Source organism: Oreochromis aureus, linkage group 16 (assembly GCF_013358895.1).
Source record: "Oreochromis aureus strain Israel breed Guangdong linkage group 16, ZZ_aureus, whole genome shotgun sequence".
In the NCBI taxonomy this organism is placed as follows: Eukaryota; Metazoa; Chordata; class Actinopteri; order Cichliformes; family Cichlidae; genus Oreochromis; species Oreochromis aureus.
Genome location: NC_052957.1, coordinates 9,032,130 through 9,038,129, shown reverse-complemented (window position 1 = coordinate 9,038,129; position 6,000 = coordinate 9,032,130).

The following is a 6,000-nucleotide window of genomic DNA, read 5'->3' as shown; positions in this document are numbered from 1 at the left end:
TTCCTTTTATTTTTAGGATTTTTGTATTTGTTCATGTTAATATCATATCCACTGTTCAACAGCTGAGAGGAGAGCTCATTCTGTGTGTGAGAAACTCAAATATGGAAGCTACGGTACTATACAAAAATCATAAGATTTCCAACATCTTTCCATCCCCTTATTATCCTATTATAGTTATTACAATGACTGGGAGGACAGGTCAGTTTTACCTATGCATCTTATAAAAGGGAAATAGTGGATGCTGCTGGCTACCTGTGCATCATTATATAAGGAGAATGATCAAAAATGGGAAGCCTCATATCCATTTAAACTCATATTATTAACTGAATTAAACCTTCAGCGCATCCATATTTCATGAGATAAGACTGAACATAATCTGCAAATATATGGCTGTGACCTGCACTGACTCCAATAATGGTTTCAGCTGAAATGGGAGAGCACATGTACATTAGATTTAGATTAAGAGAGCAATCCGTCATTCAAAACTCACTTTAGTGGGACCAAACTGCCTCAGGTAAACAGAACAATCATTCCGCCGCGCTTCTTTATCTTCAAGACAATTACAGACACAAAGGTGAAAAAAAAATGCACATTTAGAGAAATAATCCTCATATTTAATGCGTAAATGGATGTTTATTGTGAATGAGTGTGTGAGCCCCTGTTGGGCCTGGCATAGATGGATGCTGGAGCAGGCGTGAGCTCCATTATGAGGCATCTGCACAGTAATCCCAACCACCTTCACATGATAAAGATGAGCCTTGTAACAGCACATCATGCCAAATGAGCCTCCTCTGTCACATCTCACCGAAAAGAAGCAATTGAGCTGTTATTATGTGTGAAATTTGAGACATGGTAGAGCAAGCAGAATGGAGTAAATACACATATATTTCTGCTAAAGGAAATAAATGTGTTTATGTGGAGCATTTATTAGATATAAAACACCTGCACTCGTAAACTTTCTGGCTTGCTGCCGTGCATAATTAAATACACATGTATGCAGTCGGCTGCTTTTTGTGAGGAGAGTTAAAGATAAAAAACAGGCGCGAATAAGACTTCAAACTTCCAATAATACTGTTCGACTGTTTGGGCTGTGTCTGATGCATTTTTGCCAAATTATTCACACATTTTTTGTCTGGTGATTTATTTGTGGTTGGATTGCAGGTTTTTTGTGCTTTCTTAAATTGCAGTTTGTCGAGGTCTCGGGGTGACCAAACACGTTGAATAGTGTTAAACATTTGTCTTCTGCAGTGCAGCTGAAGGATGTCTTGGTAACAAGGTATTACTATGGCTTTCAGCTTTTTAGATGAACAACTCGAATCCACAATCACTGGCAATTTTACATCCATCTCAGTGCTTTTTTTCTTTGAATTTGCTTTAATACGCAGTACTAGTCCGTCCTCCTATGAAGCTTTCAAAATATGGAACAGCATTGGTGTTGCATTGGGTTTTACGGTACTTGCTTGCAGAGAGCAAGATATCACAGATGATTATCTGCTATTATACTGGGTTTGTAATGTAATGTTGGTCTTGACATACTGGACTCAAATCATACCTGTTAAAGGTCCCAACAATGCAAAACAAGGCCTCCACATCTCCGTCCCTGGAGGGGTCAATGAGTTTTCCTTCAATTTATCACCCAACTATACGCTTAAACAATATATGAACACTAGAATTAACCCAGTGAGTTGAGACGGAATCTTAACCTTAACTCTAATCCCCAACCGTATCTTTTGAAGAAAAATAACAAGAAAAATGACATTTGGAGAAAAATTTTAACAATTTTCAATTTGTGCCAAGAAGAAATTTCAAAAAGATCTTTGAAAAGATGTAGTGAAACCCTAAATCACATGGGGAAGTTTACTTGCATCCAGTTAAGGGTTGGAAAACTCCCTAACCTAACGTTGGTTAACAAAGAAAAAGATGGAAGAGAGGAGATTAGGACCTCTTTATTGAAATTACACGTGAGTAAGAAAAGATAAAAGAAAGTTGCTCAAAATTTATTGGACAAAGATCCAGGTGGGGTTTGATTAATTAATTATTCTAAATTGCCCAAAGGTGTGAATGGTCGTCTGTCTCCATGTGTTAGTCCTGCAATGGAGTGGCGACCTGTCCAGGGCGTACATCACCTCTTGCCCTATGACAGCTGGGAAAGGCTCCAGCCCCATAAGAGAATGGATGGATGGAATGCAAGGACCAGGTGAGTACACTAAAAACAGTACCACATTTATTTAAACCAAGTATAGCTAGGGTTAAAAACAAACTGGAAAAAAAAAATTTGATTTAGAACCCAGTGGTTAGGGTTGAGGGTACTTACACCTGTCAGGGTTAAATCTCCCATTCAAGACAGGTTAAAAAATACAACATTAATTTTTTTTTTCAAGAATATGTCAGGATCCCAATGTCTGGCTGATTGTTATTAGCACTAAAGAGCCATTTAGATTGTTTTGCTTCCTGTCCATGCCGCTTATACGGGTTCAGGTTGTGGACCAGGAAACGTGATGGCTGGGACAGCTGGTATTGCTCTCTTCTGGGTCAGGAAGAACCCCTTGAAGAATACAGCATCCCACTGATTCCCATGAAGAGCATGTAAGGGGGGAGCTGGAGGTGGGTAGCAATTCAAATAGAAACCCATGTGAGATTTACCATCAGCTGATCTGGGCTTGGGTCTGTTGCCTGCCACTGCTGATGCTATACTCATTTAAATTACCCTGAGACCTTTATTTAGAATGAAAAACTGAAAAAAATGGCTTTCCCTTCTCCTTGAGGACAATTTCTTTTTTGCAGCAATTGGTGCTAAGCAATTCACGAGAACTCACACTGACCTCAACATGTTATTTACATTACTTAATTCTTAAATCATGAATACTGTTTTAGATATACAGCACACTCCCTCATGTAAATAGCATTTGTCACAGAGTCCACTGCAATCCAAAAGGCATTGCTCTCATTAAAATGCCTAATCAGGATTTATCTTAAAATAGAGTCTGCAAACACGATTAGCTGCAGAGCATATTTGTAGCTACTTGTAGCAGCAGTAACAACATATACTAACACGCATATTGTTAAGAATATTAAATTTGTTGTTTGCTTTTGCCATGTGTGTTTCTCAGTGTTTACATGCTGGCTAAACATCATGTCGAGCTCGGCCTAGGCTGCTCTTTGAGGAAGCCGCTGTGCTGTCACATTTTAACATTACTTTGGTTTCAATGCAAGGAAAACCCCACCAGGCCCCCTCAAACCACAACCTTCAATAGGTCATAGTGCAAAATATGTCACGTTCCATACAAAGAAGCCTGGGAAGTACCAGACAACAATAAGATCCAAACAACAGTGTGGAATTCAAGTCTTATTATAGCTACAAATGTGTACACACAACCACAGAATAGTTTATTTTGGGGCAAAGCATTGCACTGTGTAGAAGCTTTTTCTCTTACTCTCCTGCTGGGTTAACGAGAGAGGGCAGCTTCCACAGGCCTTTCTCTGAGACGGCTTTTCCTTTGGGGTTGGTGCAGAATGTAGAAGATGCGTTAGTGCTGGTTTGTAAGCCATGTGGTTTTTGATTCCTAAGTGACGCTTGAGTTTCTATTTTGTCTTTATCTTAACATCGAGCTTCATGAAGACTGATTGGTTAAAAACAATTAAATTGTCCAGAAGAATTTGCTTGTGGTTTAAAAAAGAACAATGAAAAAGGTATTTAAAATAACAAGGGAAACCGCTGGATTTGACTGGTGTTTAGGACACTGACCTCAGTGAGCAAGTGTGTGGTTGGAAAGTACCTGAATTCTTAAAGCATTAAATGTGACTCACTTTTTATTTGACATTCAGAGTATCAAACATTATCCAGTGAACTTTCTTCTCATATCCTTTGAGACAATTACTGGTCTCTTTTCTTCAAATATCCCTGACAACCGGTCATATTAACATGCAGTCGTCCTCTCCATAAACACTTCATCCTCCTCAGTGTTCAGGAAGTCTCATCCAAAATCCACGTCCATCCTCGAGCTCTACTTTACAATCCCACCCGCATCGAGACTTTGGAGTGTTTTGTTCCTACATCGCTATGCTAAAGATTCATCTTTCAACCAAAGCCCTTGGCTGCCTCTCGCTGAGCTTGGTTCTGTTGGAGGTTTCTTTCTGTTAAAAAGTTGTTTTTCCTTCCCACTTTTTCCAACTCATACCAACAGGGGGTCACGTGACTGTTTGGATTTACCATTAACAGGATGGGTTTTTCAGAGCAGGGTTCAATCCTTTTAGTGTCCGTCCCGTTCTACAGACTAAATCTTCAGATATTCTGAACTCTCCTGTATCTATAAGTACCTTTTAGAGCAAAACTTTTAATAGTTGCTAATTCGCAAAAAGTTTTACTTGGCTTGTGGATCTTCACAGGGCACTTTCCCCACAAAATCTCGCTCAAGTTTAATAAACCTGCCCTGTGTTAGCTTCCATCCAAGGCTTCACTGTAGCTTCCAGAGAGCTGCTTATTTGGAGTATAATGTCTCCAAACAGAAATTCAGATCTATTGATATGACTGACAGCCAAAACCATGACTCAGTGTAAGATGCACACGTTAAACTGCAGTTTGGCAGGACTGAGTAGAGTAGTGGCTCATTCCAGCTAGTCATAAAAATGTTTGAAATGTCGCCACAAAAATGAAACGGTAAAGGTAAATGTAATAAGAAATGTTAGGAATGACTCTACATGAAAATACACATCGAAAAGTGGTGACTGCAGATTGGAGGTGATGGAGAAACTGCTGCCTGTGACTTTGCTATGGTTTCCCTTTTTTATGACTTTCTTTATGGTTGTCACTCAGGAAATAATCTACTTATTTTGAGGTATTTGCACTAAATCCTGCAAGGTTTTAGCTGCCCTGAAATATGTTTAACCTCCAGTGTAAATATCACAGTGAACACTTCACCAACCAAACAGCGAGATGTACTAATGGAGATGTTTTGTCGAGGATTTTCCCGTCTAATACCTCCCATTACAGCCTCATTTATGATAATGGCGGTAGAGGACACTGAGGCATGGCCGTGCTGATAAACCAGTACGATTAAATTGTTGGGTCTTGACAGATATTATGACCTTATCTCCTGAGGAAAGAAGATTATTGTTTCTGCAGATTTTGCTCCTGCTGAAGATGCCGTTGGTGAATTTGTGCAGCAGCAGATAATGACATTTGGTCAAAGTCATACAAATAAGCAACTCAGACAAACAATCAGATGCAATTATGATTATTGTTCCTCAGACTCTGAATTAATAACCACTCGAGTGTTGGCTGGAGAACTGGGGGGAGGCTTCTTCTACCTGAATATCAATGACTTCCTTTTATGTAGAAACAATGCACTGTGGCCACAGTTTAGATTTATTTCTATTAGAACTAACTATAATCTCTATCTTATATTATAAGAAGAATGGGGAGCGGTTCATTCATCACAAGACCGGCTCATAGAAATTCTGTTTATGTACAACCAAACTAAACCAGGGAAATGTGATTATGACTGGATTACACGTTATGCAAATATATTGAGGAAAAATTAATATACTCAGAAAGCCAGAAATAAATAATTTCTAAATTATTATTATTATTATTATTACAGACATGCATCCTTATTTCCTGTCATTATCTTCTGTTTGATGACCATATTAGAATCAGAAGCCTTTGTTATCATATAAAAAAATACCAGCTATACAACTATACAAATGCACAGGGTTTATGCAGATGTGCAGGATTTTACACTTGTCTTGTGTGGTGGTGATGTGTATGTTGATGTGTGATTGTGTGTGGGTTGTATGCATGTTAGAGGTACTTGTTTGGGAGCCTGTTTGTCCTGGTTTGGCTAAACCTGTAGCTTCTCCTAGAGGGCAGCAGGTCAAACACATGTGGTGTAAGACGGGTGGAGTCTCTTGTGATTGTCTCAGCTCTGCTGACGCAGTGGGTTGTATGGATGTCTGCAAGAGAGGAGGGGACAGCTGATGATTTTCTGCACTGCGTTGGTC